We start from the raw sequence: 22331 nt of genomic DNA, 5'->3' as shown, positions 1-22331 counted from the left end.
ATTTTAGTGATTTGCTACAGTAGGTATGATAAGGTTTTTGCAATGGTTTATACTAACTTATCTCACGAGTCCTTGTTGAGTTTTGTGTGGATGAAGCTTTTGAGATTTAGGGAGACCGTGATATGAGAGGAATTAAGGAGACACAAAAGCTCAAGCTTGGGGATGCCCAAGGCATCCCAAGATAATATTTCAAGAAGTCTCAAGCACCTAAGCTTGGGGATGCCCCGGTTGGCATCCCACCTTTCTTCTTCAACAACTATCGGTTAGTATCGGTTGATCCTAAGTTTTTGCTTCTTCACATGATGTTTGCCATTCTTAGAATGTCATTTTATTTTGCTTTGATTTCTGTTTGAATAGAATACCAAGATCTGAAATTATTAAATGTTAGAGAGTCTTCACATGGTTGCATAATTATTCAACTACTCATTGATCTTCACTTATATCTTTCAGAGTAGTTTGTCATTTGCTCTAGTGTTTCACTTATATCTTTTAGAGCATGGTGGTAGTTTTATTTTAAATAAATAGATGAACTCTCATGCTTCACTTATATTATTTTGATAGTCTTAAATAGCATGGTAATTTTCTTAAAATCCTAATATGCTAGGTATTCAAGAATAATAAAACTCTTATGAGTGTGTTGAATACTATGAGAAGTTTGATACTTGATAATTCTTTTGAGATATGGAGATGGTGATATTAGAGTCATGATAGTTGAGTTGTTATGAATTTGAGAAATACTTGTGTTGAAGTTTGTGATTCCCGTAGCATGCACGTATGGTGAACCGTTATGTGATGAAGTCGGAGCATGATTTATTTATTGATTGCCTTCCTTATGAGTGGCGGTCGGGGACAAGCGATGGTCTTTTCCTACCAATCTATCCCCCTAGGAGCATGCGCGTAATACTTTTCTTTGATAACTTGTAGATTTTTGCAATAAGTATATGAGTTCTTTATGACTAATGTTGAGTCCATGGACTATACGCACTCTCACCCTTCCACCTTTGCTAGCCTCTCTAATACCGCGCACCTTTCGCCAGTATCATACACCCACCATATACCTTCCTCAAAACAGCCACCATACCTACCTATTATGGCATTTCCATAGCCATTCCGAGATATATTGCCATGAAACTTTCCACCGTATCGTTTATTATGACACGCTTCACCATTGTCATACTGCTTTGCATGATCATGTAGTTGACATCGTATTTCTGGCAAAGCCAACGTTTATAATTCTTTCATACATGTCACTCATGCATCATTGCACATCCTGGTACACCGCCGGAGGCATTAATATAGAGTCATATCTTGTTCTAAGTATCGAGTTGTAATTCTTGAGTTGTAAGTAAATAAAAGTGTGATGATCATCATTATTAGAGCATTGTCCCAGTGAGGAAAGGATGATGGAGACTATGATTCCCCCATAAGTCGGGATGAGACTCCGGACGCAAATAAATAAATAAAAGAGGCCAAAGAAGCCCAAATAAAAATAGGAGAAAAGAGGCCATAAAAAAGAGAAGGCCCAAAAAAATGAGAGAAAAAGAGAGAAGGGGCAATGCTACTATCCTTTTACCACACTTGTGCTTCAAAGTAGCACCATGATCTTCATGATAGAGAGTCTCCTATGTTGTCACTTTCATATACCAGTGGGAATCTTTCATTATAGAACTTTGCTTGTATATTCCAATGATGGGCTTCCTCAAAATGCCCTAGGTCTTTGTGAGCAAGCAAGTTGGATGCACACCCACTTAGTTTCTTTTTGGGCTTTCATACACTTATAGCTCTAGTGCATCCGTTGCATGGCAATCCCTACTCACTCTAATTGATATCTATTGATGGGCATCTCCATAGCCCATTGATACGCCTAGTTGATGTGAGACTATCTTCTCCCTTTTTGTCTTCTCCACAACCACCATTCTATTCCACCTATAGTGCTATGTCCATGGCTCATGCTCATGTATTGCGTGAAGATTGAAAAAGTTTGAGAACATCAAAAGTATGAAACAATTGCTTGGCTTATCATCGGGGTTGTGCATGATTTAAATATTTTGTGTGGTGAAGATAGAGCATAGCCGGACTATATGATTTTATAGGGATAGCTTTCTTTGGCCATGTTATTTTGAGAAGACATAATTGCTTAGTTAGTATGCTTGAATTATTATTGTTTTCAGGTTAATATGAACTTTTGTCTTGAATCTTATGGATCTGAATATTCATACCACAATTAAGAAGAATTACATTGAAATTATGCCAAGTAGCACTCCGCATGAAAAATTCTGTTTTTATCATTTACCTACTCGAGGATGAGCAGGAATTAAGCTTGTGGATGCTGATATGTCTCCAACGTATCTATAATTTTTGATTGCTCCATGCTATATTATCTACTGTTTTGGATGTTTATGGGCTTTATGATACACTTTTATATCATTTTTGGGACTAACCTATTAACCCAGAGCCTAGTGCCAGTTTCTGTTTTTACCCTGTTTTAGGGTTTCGAAGAAAAGGAAAATCAAACGGAGTCCAATTGACCTGAAACTTCACCAAACTCATTTTGGAAGGAAAGAATCCCAAAAGACTTGGAGTGCACATCGGGGGATCTGCGAGGAGGTCACGAGGCAGGGGGCGCCCACCCCCTAGGCGCGCCCTCCACCCTCGTGAGACCCTCGTGGCCCCCCTGACGTACTTCTTCCGCCTATATATCTCCATATACCCTAAAAACATTCGAGAGCACAATAGATCAGGAGTTCCGCCACCAGAAGCCTCCGTAGCCACCGAAAACCAATCTAGACCCGTTCCGGCACCCAGCCGGAGGGGGCAATCCCTCTCCGGTGGCCATCTTCATCATCCCGGTGCTCTCCATGACGAGGAGGGAGTAGTTCTTCCTCGAGGCTGAGGGTATGTACCAGTAGCTATGTGTTTGATCTCTCTCTCTCTCTCTCATGTTCTTGATATCATACGATCCTAATGTATCGCGAGCTTTGCTATTATATTGGGACCCTATGATGTTTCTTCCCCCCTCTACTCTCTTGTAATGAATTGAGTTTCCCCTTTGAAGTTATATTATCGGATTGAGTCTTTAACGATTTGAGAACACTTGATGTATGTCTTGCCATGGATATCTGTGGTGACAATGGGATATCACGTGATTCACTTGATGTATGTTTTGGTGATCAACTTGCGGGTTCCGCCCATGAACCTATGCATAGGGGTTGGCACACATTTTCGTCGTGATTCTCAAGTAGAAACTTTGGGGCACTCTTTGAGGTCTTATGTGTTGGTTGAATAGATGAATCTGAGATTGTGTGATACATATCATATAATCATACCCACGAATACTTGAGGTGACATTGGAGTATCTAGGTGACATTAGGGTTTTGGTTGATTTATGTCTTAAGGTGTTATTCTAGTACGAACTCTAGGGCTGTTTGTGACACTTATAGGAATAGCCCAATAGATTGATTGGAAAGAATAACTTTGAGGTGGTTTCATACCCTATCATAATCTCTTCGTTCGTTCTCCGCTATTAGTGACTTTGGAGTGACTCTATGTTGCATGTTGAGGGATAGTTTTATGATCCAATTATGTTAGTATTGTTGAGGGAACTTAATCTAGTGAAAGGATGAACCCTAGACCTTGTTTCCTATCATTGCAATACCGTTTACGCTCACTTTTATCATTAGTTACCTTGCTGTTTTTATTATTTCAGATTACAAATACCTTTATCTACTATCCATATTGCACTTGTATCACCATCTCTTCGCCGAACTAGTGCACCTATAAAATTTACCATTGTATTGGGTGTGTTGGGGACACAAGAGACTCTTTGTTATTTGGTTGCAGGGTTGCTTGAGAGAGACCATCTCCATCCTACGCCTCCTACGGATTGATAAACCTTAGGTCATCCACTTGAGGGAAATTTGGTACTGTCCTACAAACCTCTGCACTTGGAGGCCTAACAACGTCTACAAGAAGAAGGTTGTGTAGTAGACATCAGCAACCTTGATCGAGGTTTGCAGAGATGTGAAGGAACTAATCTTGTCTTGAATTGGGAAAAGTGCCACTTTATGGTTAATGAAGGTATTGTCTTGGGGCATAAAGTTTCTGAAAGAGGTACCGAAGTTGATAAAGCCAAGGTTGATGCTATTGAAAAGATGCCATGTCCCAAGGACATCAAAGGTATAAGAAGTTCCGTTGGTCATGCCGGTTTTTATAGGAGGTTCATTAAGGACTTATCAAAAATCTCTCGGCCTCTCACTAATTTATTACAAAAAGATATACCATTTGTCTTTGATGATGATTGTGTAGAAGCATTTCAAATACTTAAGAAAGCATTGATCTCTGCACCTATTATCCAGCCACCTGATTGGAATTTACCCTTTGAAATTATGTGTGATGCTAGTGATTATGCTGTAGGTGCTGTTCTAGGACAAAGAGTTGATAAGAAACTAAATGTTATTCAATATGCTAGTAAAACTCTAGACAATGCTCAAAGAAATTATGCTACCACTGAAAAAGAATTCTTAGCAGTTGTATTTGCTTGTGATAAGTTCAGACCTTATATTGTTGATTCTAAAGTAATTATTCACATTGGTCATGCTGCTATTAAATATCTTATGGAAAAGAAAGATGCTAAACCTAGACTTATTAGATGGGTTCTCTTGCTACAAGAATTTGATTTGCATATTGTTGATAGAAAAGCAGCTGAGAACCCCGTTGCAGACAACTTTTCTAGGTTAGAAAATGTGCTTGATGACCCACTACCTATTGATGATAGCTTTCCTGATGAGCAATTAAATGTCATAAATGCTTCTCATACTGCTCCATGGTATGCTGATTATGCTAATTACATTGTTGCTAAGTTTATACCACCTAGTTTCACATACCAGCAAAAGAAAAAGTTCTTCTATGATTTGAGGCATTACTTTTGGGATGACCCACATCTCTATAAAGAATGAGTGGATGGTGCTATTAGACGTTGTGGACCTGAGCATGAACAGGAACAGATCCTACACAAGTGTCACTCTGAAGCTTATGGAGGACACCATGCTGGAGATAGAACTGCACATAAGGTACTTCAATCTGGTTTTTATTGGCCTACTCTCTTCAAGGATGCCCATAAGTTTGTCTTGTGATGAATGTCAAAGAATTGGTAATATTAGTAGACATCAAGAAATGCTTATGAATTATTCACTTGTTATTGAACCATTTGATGTTTGGGGCTTTGACTATATGGGACCCTTTCCTTCCTCTAATGGATATACACATATTTTAGTTGCTGTTGATTACGTTACTAAGTGGGTAGAAGCTATTCCAACTAGTAGTGTTGATCATAATACTTCTATTAAAATGCTTAAAGAAGTTATTTTTCCAAGATTTGGAGTCCCTAGATATTTGATGACTCATGGTGGTTCACATTTTATTCATGGTGCTTTCAGTAAAATGCTTGCTAAATATGATGTTAATCATAGAATTGCATCTCCTTATCACCCTCAGTCTAGTGGTCAAGTAGAATTGAGTAATAGAGAACTCAAATTAATTTTGCAAAAGACTGTTAATAGGTCTAGAAAGAATTGGTCCAAGAAACTAGATGATGCATTATGGGCCTATAGAACTGGATATAAAAATCCTATGGGTATGTCTCCGTATAAAATGGTCTATGGAAAAGCATGTCACTTACCTCTCGAACTAGAACACAAGGCTTATTGGGCTATTAAAGAACTTAATTATGATTTTAAACTTGCTGGTGAGAAGAGGTTATTTGATATTAGCTCACTTGATGAATGGAGAACCCAAGCCTACGAAAATGCCAAGTTGTTCAAAGAAAAAGTTAAAAGATGGCATGACAAAAGGATACAAAAGCGTGAGTTTAATGTAGGTGATTATGTATTGCTATACAACTCTTGTTTAAGATTTTTTGCAGGAAAACTTCTCTCTAAATGGGAAGGTCCTTACGTTATCGAGGAGGTCTACCGTTCCGGTGCCATAAAAATCAACAACTTCGAAGGCACAAATCCGAAGGTGGTGAACGGTCAAAGAATTAAACATTATATCTCAGGTAATCCCATAAATGTTGAAACCAATATTATTGAAACCGTAACCCCGGAGGAAAACATAAGGGACACTTTCCGGAACGTTTCAGACTCCGAAAAGGAATAGGTATGTGGTACGGTAAGTAAACCGACTCCAAAACAGTTTTTAAGGCAATATTTCTCTGTTTTGGAATATTTAGAAAAATAGAAAAATAGGCAGCAGTCCGGGAAGGACACGAGGGCTCCACGAGGGTGGAGGGCGCGCCCTACCCTACTGGGCGTGCCCCCTACCTCGTGGGCACCTCGTGTGCTCTCCGAACTCCGTTTTCGTACACAACACGTATTTTGGTTGGTAAAAATTCATTATATAATCTCCCGGAGGTTTTGACTCCCGTATCATGCAAAAATCCCCTGTTTTTGTTCCGAGCTGTTTTTCTGACAGATCTAGGTCATCTTGTCGTCTTCAAGCGCCCCCAAGGACCAGTTCTTCGAGAAGTTCATCAACCCCTACCTCACAGAAGTGCTGCAACACCCTCAAACCATTGAGATGCGTGAGGGGTTGTTGCACATCCGCGATGCTGACGGACCAAGGAAGACCGGAAGCACAGAGGCAAGGCTCGAGGCATTGGAGCAAGAAGTTTTCAAGTGTCAGGATATGGTGGAGCGTGGACTCGATTCTAATCACATTATGATCACGGAGTTCACCAACAACCACAGGCTGGACGTCAAGGACATTGGGGAGGCCATCTTCAAGCTTCATGAGAAAAACGAGCACCTCCAAGCCCAGATCTATGACCAGCAAAACCAAAACTGTGAGTATGAATATAGATTCAAGAGGATGAGTTTGGCTGCAGATTTGAGGTTTCAGGAGGCTCGGTCATCCTTCTATGATGGTGAGCCTATGCCTTGGAAGAAGGACGACAAGCCTACGCCATCAACAAAATCACCACTATCTCCATCAACAAAGAAGAATTGAGTATCTGGTATGGGCACTCCACTTGGCAACTGCCAAGCTTGGGGGAGTGCCTCGGTATCATATCACCATCACTTTTATCTTTACCGTTTTTCTTAGTTCGATCCTTTTGGTAATATCTTGATCTAGTAGAATAAAAGTTTTTAGTATGATCTAGTCGTAAGTTTTGCTTTATTATCCTCCTATGTAATCGAGTTCGTGAGCTATATAATAAAGATTAGTGTTGAGTCAAGGGCTTGATTATTTTGCCATGATCCTAAGTGAATAAAAGAAAAGAGAAACAAATAAAAAGAAACAAAGAGATCATGTGAATCTTATGGAGAGTAATGACCTCACATAGAAAGAGTATGATGAATAAAAGTTGTTGAGGGTTGACAAACACAGTTTTGATCATCGTTGCAATTAATAGGAAGTAATAAAGAAAGAGAGGCCTTCACATATAAATATACTATCTTGGACATCTTTTATGATTGTGAGCACTCATTAAAATATGACATGCTAAAGAGTTGACATTGGACAAGGAAGACAACGTAATGGGTTATGTTTTCTTACATCTGAGATGAATTATATTGTCTTGGATCTTCCAACATGATGAGCTTGCCTTTCCCCCTCATGCTAGCCAAATTCATTGCACCAAGTAGAAATACTACTTGTGCTTCCAAATACCCTTAAACCAGTCTTGCCATAAGAGTCCACCATATCTACCTATGGATTGAGTAAGATCCATCAAGTAAGTTGTCATTGGTGCAAGCAATAAAAATTGCTCTCTTAATATGTTTGATTGATTGGTGTGGAGGAAATAAGCTTTATACGATCGTGTGATATGGAAGTAATAAAAGCGATAGACTTCATAATAAAGGTCCATATGACAAATATAAAGTGACGTTCTTTCGCATTAAGATTTTGTGCATCCAACCATAAAAGCGCATGGCAACCTCTGCTTCCCTCTGCGAAGGGCCTATCTTTTACTTTTATCTCCTACATTACATAAGAGTCATGGTGATCTTCACCCTTCCTTTTTACATTTTATCCTTTGGCAAGCACAATATGTTGGAAAGATCCTGGTATATATGGCTAATTGGATGTGTGTTTTCATGAACTATTACTGTTGACATTACCCTTGAGGTAAAACGTTGGGAGGCAAAACTATAAGCCCCTATCTTTCTCTGTGTCCGATTAAAACTCCATACCCATAAGTATTGCGTGAGTGTCAGCAATTGTGAAAGATTATATGATAGTTGAGTATGTGGACTTGCTGAAAAGTTCTTATACATTGACTCTTTCCTATGTTATGATAAATTGCAATTGCTTCAATGACGGATATTGTAGTTTGTTAGTTTTCAATGAAGTTTACGATTCATATTTGATATTGTGATTGAATTATTACTCTAGCATTAGAGATTATATGACAAAGAATTATATGAGTTGTTGTTCTAAGAATGATCATGATTCCCTCATGTTCGTATTTTATTTTTATCGACACCTCTATCTCTAAATATCTGGACATATTTTTCGATTTCGGCTTTTCGCTTGAGGACAAGCGAGGTCTAAGTTTGGGGGAGTTGATACGTCCATTTTGCATCATGCTTTTATATCAATATTTATTGCATTATGGGCTGTTATTACACATAATGTCACAATACTTATGCCTATTCTCTCTTAATTTACAAAGTTTACATGAAGAGGGAGAATGCCGGTAGTTGGGATTCTGGGCTGGAAAAGGAGAAAATATTAGAGACCTATTCTTCATAGCTCCAAAAGTACTGAAACTTCATGGAAGATGTTTTCCAAATATATAAAAAATACTGAGAGCAACAACTTCACCAGGGGGGCACACACTGCCCACGAGGGTGCGGGGCGCGCCCTACCCCCTGGGCGCGCCCCCTACCTCGTGGGCCCCCTGGTGGCCCTTCGGTGGCCATCTTCTGCTATATGGAGTCTCTCGATGGGAAAAAAATCATAAGCCATCTTCTCGGACGAAACTCCGCCGCCACGAGGCGGAACCTTGGCGGAACCAATCTAGGGCTCTGGCGGAGCTGTTCTGCCGGGGAAACTTCCCTCCCAGAGGGGGAAATCATCGCCATCGTCATCACCAACGCTCCTCTCATCGGGAGAGGGAAATCTCCATCAACATCTTCATTAGCACCATCTCATCTCAAAACCCTAGTTCATCTCTTGTATCCAATTCTTGTCTCTAAGTCCGGGATTGGTGCTAGTAGGTTGCTAGTAGTGTTAATTACTCCTTGTAGTTGATGCTAGTTGGTTTAATTGGTAGAAGATCATATGTTCAGATCCTATATGCATATTAATACCCCTCTGATTATGAACATGTTTATGCTTTGTGAGTAGTTACTTTTGTTCCTGAGGACATGGGAGAAGTCTTGCTATTAGTAGTCATGTGAATTTGGTATTCATTCGATATTTTGATGAGATGTATGTTGTCTCTCCTCTAGTGGTGTTATGTGAACGTCAACTACATGACACTTCACCATTATTTGGGCCTAGAGGAAGGCATTGGGAAGTAATAAGTAGATGATGGGTTGCTAGAGTGACAGAAGCTTAAACCCTAGTTTATGCGTTGCTTCGTAAGGGGCTGATTTGGATCCATATGTTTCATGCTATGGTTAGGTTTACCTTAATACTTTTGTTGTAGTTGCGGATGCTTGCAATAGAGGTTAATCATAAGTGGGATGCTTGTCCAAGTAAGGGCAGCACCCAAGCACCGGTCCACCCACATACCAAATTATCAAAGTACCGAACGCGAATCATATGAACGTGATGAAAACTAGCTTGATGATATTCCCATGTGTCCTCGGGAGCGCTTTTCTCTATATAAGAGTTTGTCCAGGATTGTCCTTTGCTACAAAAAGGATTGGGCCACCTTGCTGCACTTTATTTACTTTTGTTACTTGTTGCTCATTACAAATTATCCTATCACAAAACTATCTGTTACCACTTATTTTAGTACTTGTAGAGAATACCTTGCTGGAAACCGCTTATCATTTCCTTCTGCTCCTCGTTGGGTTCAACACTCTTACTTATCGAAAGGACTACGATAGATCCCCTATACTTGTGGGTCATCACCGAACCCTAACCTTGCCGAGCTTGTTCTCGGTCCGCTCTAGCCTCTGCCTCAGTTCAAGAGACTTCGCCAGCATGCGAGGTTGCGGCCAACAGCGACGCCTGCTTATCCATCGATATTACCTTAGTCTCCTATAACAAAAGATTGATCCTCTGTCCGGTTCTTCTTGCCGAACACCGGACAGTGTCTCAGGGGCGACTGTCTACACGGGTTTTTTCTCTTTCTTACCTCCAAACCTGTTAACAGGCTGCTGCAGGCTTCATTCAGTCTACTCTTGGCGGACTGAATCTTCTCGATCACCGCACCCATAAGGACACGGTGCTCGTCCACGACAGAGGCGCCTCAAAGCGCCTCCATCAGATTATCTGGCGCCCCTAGATGGACAGGGGCCACCGGTGGAAGCGGCGCACCCCCTCCTTCAAAGGGGGCTGCTCGCCTGACTCCGGAGCCATATGGGTCTCCGAAATCGTATTCGGCTGAGGGCCGAACTGGATGCGGCCCTCTTCACGAGTCTCCATGGGGATCATCTCCCCCATTTGTCCGGCACTGGAGGTCTCGCCTTGTGGCTCCTCCCGGAGAGTGTCCTAGGCTCCTCCCTGGTTCAAAGCTGTCCTCCAGGATAACACTTCGGTGTCGTCCCTGGCCCTGGGGGAATAAGCAGGCGGTGGCGACATGCTCACCATCTCCGACGGAGCCAACGAACCTCCAGATGAGGATCGTTGGATAAGGTCATGGGCCGGACTGCAATAGCACAATTAACTATGTCAAGATAATGAAGAGAAAGGGCCGGATGCGCGCATGAGCGAGCCATGTCACTTACGATGCGGCCTGGGGCTTAGTGTGGGGGTGTCTTTTCAGACTGCTATCAACGTCCCACGCGGTGTTGACCAATGGGACGCTCTTGCCCTTCTTGGGCCTTTCCGCCTCCGGATGCGTCGAAGCCGCCCTCTTCTTCTTCCTCTCCTCAGGGGGAGGGTTGTTTTCCTCCTCCTCCTCTTCATCGCCATTTTCCTCAGGGACAGAGGAATGAGCTTCGTCGTCTTCGAACGTCACGTCCGAAGTGCCCTTGTGATGGGGGCCACTCTTGGCCCCTGTGGCCTTCTTCTTGGACTTCTTCTCCGGCGCCTTATAAGGCGCCGACACCAGCATCTTCGCTAGACGCGGGATGACCGGTTCTTCAGGCAGCGGAGCCGAACACTGTATCCGCTTCGCCCTCTCCATCCAGTCCTGAAACAAACAAGTGGGGAATGCATAAAAAAAAGACATACCTTGCTGGCGAGGTGTTTACAATCGTGACCACGGTCTGAATACGTGGCCGGTGGTTTCTCGTTGCCCTTAAAGAGCAACTTCCATGCGCCTTCATGAGTAGTCTTGAAGAGCCTCACCAGGGTCTGATGCTTCTTCGGATTGAATTCCCACAGAGGACGGCTTCGGCGCTGGCACGGAAGGATCCGGCGAACTAGCATCACCTATATCACATCAATGAGCTTGACTTATATGGTTACCATGCTTTGAATGCGCGTCTGCATCGCTATCAGCTCGTCAGGTAAACCCCAGTCCGGAATCTTCTCGACCCAGGAGGTGAGTCGCATGGGAGCGCCGGAGCGGAATTCGGCAGCTGCGGCCCAGGTGGTGCCGCGAGGTTCTGTGATATAAAACCACTGCTTCTGCCACTCCTTTACCGTGTCCACAAAAGTACCTTTGGCCCAGGGGACGTTGGATAGCTTGCTCACCATGGCTCCTCCGCACTCCGCAGGCTGGCCATCCACCATCTTCGGCTTCATGTTAAAGACTTTGAGCCATAGCCCGAAATGGGGTTGGATGCGGAGGAAGGCATCACACACGACGATAAACCCCGAGATGTTGAGGAAGGAATTCGGGGACATGTCATGGAAATCTATCCCCTAATAATAAATCAGCCCGCGGACGAAAGGGTGGAGTGGAAACCCTAGCCAGCTGAAGAAATGGGGGATGAACACTACCCTCTCCGTGGCCTTCGGCATGGGGACGACTTGTCCCTCGGTCGGCAGGCGATGAGTGATCTCCTTCGCCAAGTATCCGACTGCCCGAAGCTCAATAATGTTCTCCTCCTTGAAGGAGGAGACCATCCACTTACCTTGGCCTCCGGATCCGGACATGGTTGCTTGAGTGGAAAGGAGATGAGAACTTGGGCGCTGGAGCTCGAGATTGGAAAGGCGGAGACAAAGAGAGGGCGTGAGAGAGGAAGAGGGAATCCTTATCCCCTTATAAAGGCAACAAATATTAAACGCCTCCTCACTCGCCTTAAGATTCGCCTATTCCCAAGGGCTGTATAAATGGCACGGTTGGGTTACCCATGCCCGCATTGATGAGAATCCCGTGATAAGGGGACACGATCTCTGCTTTGACAAGACGTGCCAATGGCAACCGCGTCTCGGGACATGGGACGTCGAACACAAAAGCGGTTCGGAGTTATGACTGGTCAGACGTGATGTCATATTGTAAAAAGTTGTCAGCAGATTAGACTCGTGTAAAAATATATTCTCTCTGTGGTTATGTATGGTGTGTGTGACAAGTCCGGATACTATTATCGCATCCGAAGACTATCTTGAAGTTCGGATAGAAGGAAACCCGCCTTGCAATGACGAAGACAATCTGCGCGCCGGACTCCTCGTCAATTAAGCCAGGTTCAAGGGCTACTGAGGGAGTCCTAGACTAAGGGGTCCTCGGGCGACTGGCTTGTTATCCATAGGCCGGACTGATGGGCCGTGAAGACATGAAGGCCGAAGACTGTACCTGTGTCCGGATTGGACTCTCCTTGGCGTGGAAGGTAAGCTTGGCGACCGACTATGAAGATTCCTTCTTATGTAACCAACTCTATGTAAACCCTAGATCCCCTCAGTGTCTATATAAACCGGAGGGGTTAGTCCGGAAAGGATATACTCATTACAATAGTCATATAGGCTAGGCTTTTATGGTTTAGCCATTACGATCTCGTGGTAGATCAACTCTTGTAACACTCATATTCATCAGGATCAATCAAGCAGGACGTAGGGTATTACCTCCATAGAGAGGGCACGAACCTGGGTAAACATCGTGTCCCCCGTCTCCTATTACCATCGATCCTAGACGCATAGTTCAGGACCCCCGACCTGAGATCCGCCGGTTTTGACACCGACACTAACCCCTATATTAGCATATTACTAAGATAAACAGAAGGCAATCTAGAATCATTTAGGATGTGAGCTTGTCAATCTGAATTTGGAGGGACACCAGCTTAGCAAGGCCAGCAGCTTGGTGGAACTGTGAAGAAGGTCAGCTCGTGCATGGCGACGTCGCCGGGATCCTTGCTGCTTGTCACCTCCATTTCCACCTTGACGATGTCGGTCCTGCCTTTGGGCTCCCCCGGCGGGCCGTTCTCCCACAGCTTGGCTACGTAGTGCGGAAGTGGGGACGACCCCGCTCTGACAGAGACGACCAACACGGTGATAGGCGCGGCGATGTCGAGCACGCCGCCGACCAAGAAAAACACGCAGTCGTCCTCCTCTGCGAACAGCAAGAGTCGTGGCTCCGACAGTGGCACTTGTAGTTGGAGCACTTTGCCATACTGGATCCTGTGCACGGGCATGGGATGCACGGTGCTGATGTGGTGGGAGAGCGTCGGCGGCAGGCCTTCATAGCCGCAGACGGGCACGGGGCATTTGCAGGGCGCGAGCGGATGCATGCTCTGGTGATCGGCGAGCTTGTGATAAGTGACGAAGAGCCCACAGCCTTCGTGCATGCACTCCACCCTCACCGAGGAGAGGACAACGTTCGCCGCCGTGTTCCGCATGTCGAAGCCACCGCCGCGCTTGCACTTCTGGCACTGCAGTTTGTTCCCGGGGCGCTTGACGCGGCAGTCCGCGCAGGCCAGGTGCCCTCCCTTGCACTACACAAATCAATCGAACAGCACATCAATCAAGAAACCTGCACCTTGCTCGATCAGCCGAATGGAGGAGGTGTATTCGAACCTCATACACTAGAGGCTTCAAGGGGCGGAGGCACAAGGGGCAGTAGAGCAAGGTGAGGTCCATCGAGACCATAGAGATTTCCATCGTCGGGTCCTGTTCCGTCTGCATGATCTCACCCTCCTCGTGCACAACCATCTCTCGCTTTATTAGGACCGGGCATTAAAAAGCTTTACCGTCACATATTCATACTACTACAAGGTGCATTAAATCAACACATGCAAGTATCAAAAGGAGAGTCACGACATGCATGCATGCGTTGTAATTAATGCATCGGTAGACGCAAATTATTGAAATATATCGATTGCAGTGCTTTGATGTGTCGCGTCAACTCGTACAAAACCGAGAAGTTTGATTACTACAACGCCCTCTCACCTTAACCGCACCCGCCTATGGCTGCATGACCGATGGGCCACCCTCCCGTTGGGCCCACCTGTCATACACGCAAAGGCAGGAGCAGTAAGTCAATGAAGCTGCGTCCCTCCCTCGCCCATGAGCGTCGTGGCTGGCAGGACTAGGAGAAGCTTTTGTTCGCTACACGCTCTCCCTCCCGCACGCGGTGGACATGCAGCAGTTCAATCGGTGTCAGATGGCCAAAAGCATACTTAGTACTCCTCCACTACAGTAGTACTCCATCATTGTTCGACTTCTCGAAGAGGCGAAGAGCCAAGCGCAGCCCGGACGCTCGTGTGGCAGTTTCATGTGTAGAGCAGTCTAGGATAGCGTGTACCGTGACTGTAAGCTTTAAAATTGTTGGGGTCGGCTCCATGCTTATTTATTAAAATAATCTTCTGGCCCTACCTGTCATCCTGGTGATTGTAGTTTGCACGCTCAGCTGGTCAGGACAGGAATATATATTTTAATTTGTGGTGGGGTATGTTAGAGGTTGCAGCAAATGGAGTATTGTACACTGCGGGTATGTCAACTCGTACAACAAGGAGAAGCTTGATTTTACTACTCGCCTTCTCCCTCGCCCATGCGCGCGGTGTCTCGCAGAAGAGTACATGCTTTTGCTTATAGTAGTACTACAACAGGCTATCCCTCCCGCTCGCGGTGGACGGACATGTAGCAGTGGATTCGACACTGTAGAAGTAGCAGTAGTAACATCATTGTTCTTCTTCTCGAAGAGGCGAAGAGCCAAGCGCAACCCGAATGTGGCAGTTTCGAATCTTGGAGCACGCATATAGCCAGGCTCTCGCATGAGACAAAATTGCTATGTGAGCCCACTATTACTTGCTAGTATAGCCCTGTAAACCAGAAAAGAGTATTTGTCTTTCTAAACATTTCAACAAGTGACTAGACTACACCGAGACGGAGTACATATGGACCAAAAATGAGTGAATCTACACCATAAACAAATACGTAGTTCTCTCATTTTCCTCTCCGCCTTGGTCGCGGTGCACAATAAGCACCATAGGCACCTCGTCGTCGACGGGAACGTCTCCTGACACACGAGAGACAGGAGCGGCAGTCGCCTCTGTTTGGGAACGTAGTAATTTCAAAAAAATCCTATGCACACTCAAGATCTATCATGGTGATGCATAGCAACGAGAGGGGAGGAGTGTTGTCCATGTACCCTCATAGACCATAAGCGGAAGCGTTATGAAAACGCGCTTGATGTAGTCGTACGTCTTAATGATCCGACCGATCCTAGTACCGAAAGTATGGCACCTCCGCGATCTGCACACGTTCGGCTCAGTGACGTCCCACGAACTCTCGATCAAGTTGAGTGTCGAGGGAGAGCTTCGTCAGCATGACGGCATGATGACGGTGATGATGAAGCTACCGGCGCAGGGCTTCGCCTAAGCACTACGATGATATGACCGAGGTGGATTATGGTGGAGGGGGCCACCGCACACGGCTAAGGGATCAATGATCAACTTGTGTGTTCTAAGGTGCCCCACTGCCCCTATATATAAATGAGCAAGGGGGGAGGCCGGTTGGCCCTAGAGGCACGCCAGGAGAGGAGGATGATACGTCTCCAATTTATCTACTTTTCCAAACACTTTTGCCCTTGTTTTGGACTCTAACTTGCATGATTTGAATGGAACTAACCCGGACTGACGCTGTTTTCAGCAGAATTGCCATGGTGTTATTTTTGTGCAGAAATAAAAGTTCTTGGAATGACCTGAAAATCAACGGAGAATATTTCTGGAATATATAAAAAATACCGACGAAAGAATCAAGGCCAGGGGGCCCACACGTTGTCCACGAGGGTGGGGGCGCGCCTACCCCCTGGGCCCACCCCTGCCTCGTGGGCCCCTTGGTGCTCCACTGACCTCAACTCCAACTCCATATATTCACGTTCGGGGAGAAAAAATAAGAGATAAGGAGTCATCGCGTTTTACGATACGGAGCCTCCACCAAGCCCTAATCACTCTCAGGAGGGCTGATCTGGAGTCCGTTCGGGGCTCCGGAGATGGGAATCCGTCGCCATCGTCATCATCAACCTTCCTCCATCACCAATTTCATGATGCTCACCGCCGCGCATGAGTAATTCCACCGTAGGCTTGCTGGACGGTGATGGGTTGGATAAGATTTATCATGTAATCGCGTTAGTTCTGTTAGGGTTTGATCCCGAGTATCCATTATGTTCTGAGATTAATGTTGCTATGACTTGCTATGCTTAATGCTTGTTACTAGGGCCCGATTTGTCGGATGTGGAGTTCCAGCAAACCCTTAAGGTTCGAACACTAGGGTGCGCGCGAAGTCTTTCCTTCCTACCGATCTACGCCCTAGCTCGCTAAGATCTCGCGGACGAACTCGATGAGCTCGCAACACAGAAAGACACGAGGTTTATACTGGTTCGGGCCACCGTTGTGGTGTAATACCCTACTTCAGTGTGGTGGTGGTGTATTGCCTCTAGGGCTGATGACGAATAGTACAAGGGAAGAACAGCCTCGTGAGGTTGAGGTGTTCTTGTGAGTAGGCTCTCGATCGGGTTGGATCAAGCTAAGATGAGATGATATGATATGAGATGAGATGAGATGGGATAAGATGAGATCTACTATGGTGGCTAGCTCTACTTATATAGGCCCTAGTCCTCTTCCCAAATATCGAGCAGGAAGGGAGCCAACAATGCCTGGCAAATTTGAAGGGGGGCAGCTAATACAAGCTATCCTGACAAAAGTGGTCTTCGCCTGCGAAAAGCTGCGGTGACGCCGTCTTGGGCTCCACGATGACCTCCGTCTTGCCTTCCTCCTGGTCTTGGTCTCATTGCACCAATATAGCAACCTTTGCATGATGCCTCGGTACTCTTCGTCTGCGCTAGCCTCCTTAGCACCAAAGAGGAAATAAGGACGCTGCACGCGCTGGCGCTCGCCTGGTGTCGTGCATCATGGCTCACGTCACGAGGGCCTCGTGAGGTTTGCCCCGCCTTGATATCTCCGCTCCTTGAGAGCCTACCTGGATAGGCCACTCCGGATGAGGCCTTGCTTCATCTGCCTTGCGAGGCTTGGACCCTCGCGAGGGTCTTGGATGCCTTGTTGTTGAAGATCGGCCGTACAGCCTACTGGCTTAGCCACGCCATGGGCCGCAGGCAGGCAAGTCTGGAGACCCCCGTTCCCAGAATGCCGACAGTAGCCCCCGATCCCAAGGTGCGCTCGGGCTTGGCTTCGCGGTGAAGCTAATGGCCAAGTTCGGAGCACCGCGGGCCCCAAAAGCCTGTGGCCTCGTTTGACGCATGGTGGTTGATTGGACGTGGGCGTCTCCGCTTCCCCATGTTGCCTTGGCAACTGCACGACTTGACAAGTCCCTGCGACATGCATGGAAAACCATCATTACCTGCGATCGTGGGAGACGCCGTTGGCCTTCTCTTGCTATAAATGGGGAGGGGGCGGAGCCCTTGTTGCCCATCTCTTCCTTGCTTGCTTGCTCCTTCCTCCTTGCTCCAGTGCTGACAACAATGGCGACCATCAGAAAGTTTTCTACTGAAGAGAAGCGAAAGGCTCCCCGTGATGATCCGGGGCCTCTTCCACCGAAGAAAAGGTCGATCCATCGCCGTGATGAAGTGGCGATGCAGGTGGTGTTGAGGCCTTGGTGCGAGCGGCCTCCTCCGGGGTGCCCGCTGCCCTTGTACGCCCGAGCCGAGGGCTCGGGATGACGAAGTGACGAGTAGCACCACCCAGGCCACATCCGGGGTCACCGCGCCCCGGCGACGCGCGCCGTCGCCCATGGGGTTCACGCCGCGGACTCCTCGCGCGAGTTGGTGCTGTGGGTGCCGATGCCTCCAAGCTCTTGGATCCGCTTCCCGCGGTTCTTCTCCAACGTGATGCCGCCGAGGGGGCCTCTCGAGCTCAAGCTAGCTTCACTCCGACCTGGCGGTTCGCGCGGCAGTGGGCCAGGCTGCTGCAGCTTCCGAGGAGGAGAAGCAAGGAGCCGCCAGAGCTGCAGCCGATCGTGAGGCGGCGCTGAAAGACGCCAAGGCCGCCCGTGACCGCTGCCAAGTGCTGGAGGGCGAGTTGTAGAGCCTGCACGACAAGCACGCCGAAGAGGCACGCTGCCGCCAAGTGAAGGAGGAGAAGATGAAGGCCAGGGAGGAAGCCGTCAAGAACCAAGATGCCAAGCTGGCGGAGCTGGGGAAGAAGCAGGCCGCCGAGCGCAACCGGTTGGAAGAGTTGGAGCAGAAGATGGGGACGAGGGAGGCCGATCTTGATGCCAAGGTGCGAGTCCTGGCTGAAGACCGCGTGGCATTCCTGATCTCGAGAAGAGTTCTCGCAAGGCGTTGAAGACACTCTACGAGCACGGCTTGGAGAAGCCGCTGGACACCGACGAGGACGGCGCCGCCCAGCTGCTCCCTCTCGTGGAGAAGGCGCTTGAGGAGGTCGTTGATGGCCTCGGCCCATGGCGGAGGCAGAAGCTCGCATCCTGTCTTCAGCCGCACTGACTCGCGTCTTCATCCATCTGCACCTCCGCGACCCCAGCGCTCGCCTTGACGAGCTGCTGGAGCCTGTGGCTGAAGATCACTGTGAAGCTGCCGCCGCGACTGTACAAGGTCAAGTGGAGGCCTTGCTAGGGAAGTTCCGTAGATTTGTCTCCGATCCTCTGTCTAGCGACGCCGCGGGTCCTACGGCTGGTGGTGAAGGTGAGAACATTGTTGCTCACGAGGGAGCACCTTCCGCAGGCGATGGCGATATCCAGGTGTGACCTACGGCTATTCTTCCCGTTTCGTTCCCGCGACATGTATCAAGCCTCGTGGAGGCGTTTAGACTTTTCATTTGGTATTGTGAGAACAATATGCTTGTAATATTTGCTTCGAGATATTGCGATTTCCTTCCTATTTGCTTTGCGTTCTGCGTCGGTAGAGCCCGGCCCCGCGCATACCTCAACCGCCATTGGGCCGACCAGAGACCAGGACGAACCAAGGAGTGAGGGGCTACGTGACCAGTTAGGCTCCTGAGTCGCGATGCTCAGGAGTCCCCCTTGACGCGCAAACAGCATATAGGGAGATTTCGTGAGGATAGATCAATGTTCTACGTCGGCAGAGCCCGGCCACGCGCATACCTCAACCGCCATTGGTCCGACCGGATACTAGGATGGACCAAGGAGTGAGGGGCTATGTGACCAGTTAGGCTCCTGAGTCGCGATGCTCAGGAGTTCCCCTTGACGTGCAAACAATTTCCATACCTTCCCTAGCCGAGCCCTCGGGAGGGGTGTGTGACGCCCAGGTCCGGGGGACCTGGTTGGGTGGCGTGCGCTTGGCCGTGACCCGAGCGCAGCCCCCGTGCCCAGCCCCCTCGTGCGGCTCTCCTGAGGGGAGGCGTTGTGGTGAGGTTGGGCGCTGAGCTCTAGGCTCCCTGAGGTTGGTACGACCATGGGGCTGCCCTCAGTTGCTTATCACCAGCGCGGAGCATAGTGCTTCCGCTTGTGCACGGGCATAGCTGCTCCTCAGCAGTGCTGACAGCCAGCGTGGAGCATGGTGCTTCCACTTGGGCGTGGGATGAAGGCCCCCCTTCGGGAGGAGCCCCTGGGGCGTGTACAGCCCCGCCCTGACACGTGGCTTGCACGGCAGGGCTACGAGGTGTATCTAGGCACTCGTGAGCCAGAGCGGGACTCACGAGGCCCTACCTCAAGGCAGGTTGCGCCTGTTCTTGAGTCTTGGTGATTGTATGTCCCTGCAAGGTGGATAGATGCAAGCACTCTACGTCCTCAGGTCCCAGCCCTCGAGCGAGCTCAGCCGCCGCTGGTATGCCAGGTCGCGATGCCATGGTCAAGGCCAGGGGGTGAGGGCTGGAGAGCCAGTAAGAGCTCCTGAGTCACGATGCTCAGGAGCCCCCCTTTTAACGTGCAAGCGAATTGCATATGATGAACAGACCCGTGGTGGGCAGCAATCGAGCAGGTGGCAGCAGTTGGCTGGTTAAGCATGGAAAGTAGATCAATTTGGATAAATGTAGGAAGATACATGCCACCGGGTCTGGCCCGAGCGCCTTGGGGATGATGCAGCCCAAGGGGCGCCCCCAACAAGGTAAGCTAAAGACATAAGCAAAAGGGATACATGCCGCAGGGACGGACCCACGCGGCCTGGGAATAATGCAGCCCGAGGGGCGCTCCCAGCTAAACGAGCTTGGAAGATGTCATCTGGTTCTGTAGACGAAGTAGAGTTGGTGCAGCTGAAGGCGTGCATTGAAGAAATGACTCCTCATGAGCCGCCAGAACCCTGAGCCTCGGGTGGCTCTGGGGGCTCGGGAGGTTCCCTGAAGAACATCTCCATCTCCTCCAGAATGGCGTGGTACCTGGCTTCCTGAGCCGCCAGGACACCTCGCATGTTGCGCTGATAGGCCGACGCCATGCTAGGCAAGCCAAAGGGCATACGAACATAGCTGTGCGACGTGTCCTCGCAGCGGCCCACACACGAAGGCCAGAAACGCTCCTGAGATGTGGCCCTGTTGAGCCCTGGGACGTCGATGCAGACATGCAGCCCAGCATCCTCGCCAGGATGTGGAGCCGCGCCTCATGGGCGGCTGTCGCCGCGCACGGCTCTTGCTTCTTGCAGTTCCTGGGTGGTCTTGGTGATGAACTCGTGAGTGGTGGGCACTCCTTTCCCTGTGCTCTCCTGAGGGTCACGTGCCACGAAGCACACCTCCAAGTGGTGCCCAAGCGCCTCCCTCGTGAGGTTGGCAAGGTCTGAGGCCCTCCACAAGAGAGCCCCCGAGCCCTGCCTGAGGAGGGCGCCGGGCGCGCCTTCCTATGCGATGGAGGGAGGCGCCCCTCGAGCGAGCGCTGGTCCTAATGTGGATCCTGCCACGACGCCATCCTCCTGAGGTCCTGCACGGCGCGGCTGCTTCTTCTTGGGGATGGCCTCCAGAGGGCCTTCATTCCGGCTGTCGGGGTCGTCGATTGCAGCGGCTTGAAAGGCGCGCTCGAGGGAGCACACCGCATCCCTCTCTTCACACGGGACCGTGATGATTTCTCTGCTTCCAGGTATCTTGAGAATGTTGTAGCCATGATGAGTGACTGCCATGAACTTGGCCAGGGCCGGATACCCAAGGATGGCATTGTACGGCAGGCGGATGTGCGCGACATTGAAGTCGATGAGCTCGGTGCGGTAGTTCTTGCGCTCCCCGAAGGTGACAGGCAGGCGGACCTGCCCTATCGGTGTGGTGGAGCCGTCGGTCACTCCTGAGAAAGGCTTGGTGGGCTGGAGCTGTTCATATGGCACTTGGAGGTTGTCGAACGTGTTGACAGACAGGACGTTGAGCCCTGCACCGCCATCGATGAGGGTCTTGGTAACCTACACATTGCTGATGACTAGGGAACACAGTATAGGGAGGGCACCAGCGGAGGCTGCGCACTTGAGCTGATCCGTTGAGTTGAAAGTGATGGCGCATTGGGACCACCTGAGCGGGCGCGTGGCCTCGAGCTTAGGGAGCGCCGCATTCACCTCACGAGCGAACTGTTTGAAGATGCGCTGAGAGGCTGGGGCCTGGGTGCCCCCCAAGATGCAGGTGGTCGCATGCGGCTCCGGGAAGCCTCTAGCCCCCTCGTCCTGGTGGTGGTCGTCGTTCTTTCTTGGTGGCGGCAGAGGGGGAAGACCGGCGTTGCCCCGGGGGCGATCCTCACATGGCGGGTCCCTCCAGGCACCCTCACGAGGTTCGTCCTGCCAGCGGTCCTCACGAGGCCGGTCGCGCCACTCCTGGCGCGGGCCACGGTCATCCCAGCGTCCGCCTCCACGTCCTCCTCCGCGGTTGTAGCCCCGGTCGTTGCGCTCGGGGCGTCGACCGTAGCGTCCTTCTCATATGGCTCTGAGCTCTTGACAGTCGCTG

This window comes from Triticum dicoccoides, chromosome 3A, assembly GCF_002162155.2.
Source record: "Triticum dicoccoides isolate Atlit2015 ecotype Zavitan chromosome 3A, WEW_v2.0, whole genome shotgun sequence".
Lineage (NCBI taxonomy): Eukaryota > Viridiplantae > Streptophyta > Magnoliopsida > Poales > Poaceae > Triticum > Triticum dicoccoides.
This window is presented reverse-complemented; position numbering follows the sequence as displayed.